The sequence below is a fragment of the Apaloderma vittatum genome, unplaced genomic scaffold, assembly GCF_000703405.1.
Source record: "Apaloderma vittatum isolate BGI_N311 unplaced genomic scaffold, ASM70340v1 scaffold5946, whole genome shotgun sequence".
Classification (NCBI taxonomy): Eukaryota; Metazoa; Chordata; class Aves; order Trogoniformes; family Trogonidae; genus Apaloderma; species Apaloderma vittatum.
In genome coordinates this window covers 119701-119947 of record NW_009721135.1, presented here as the reverse complement: position 1 = coordinate 119947, position 247 = coordinate 119701, and positions in this window count along the sequence as shown.

The window sequence follows — 247 nt, the reverse complement described above, 5'->3', positions numbered from 1 at the left end:
GGAGAGCGGAGAGCCGAGCTGCGGGCAGTGCTGGGAGGGGAGGGGGCAAAAGGAAGCAGCGAGCTCAGGCGAGAGCGCAGGGAGAGACTCCGTCTCGGCAGCGACGAGGGAGAAGCTGTTTAGTCATCTCGCTATATATACTGCTTCCACAATGACGATCACATTTCCCGATCGCTTCTGACTGCATTTAGAGAGGGAGTCAAGAGGCAGGCAGCACAGCTCACCTTTTATCCTGAGGAGTGGCTGG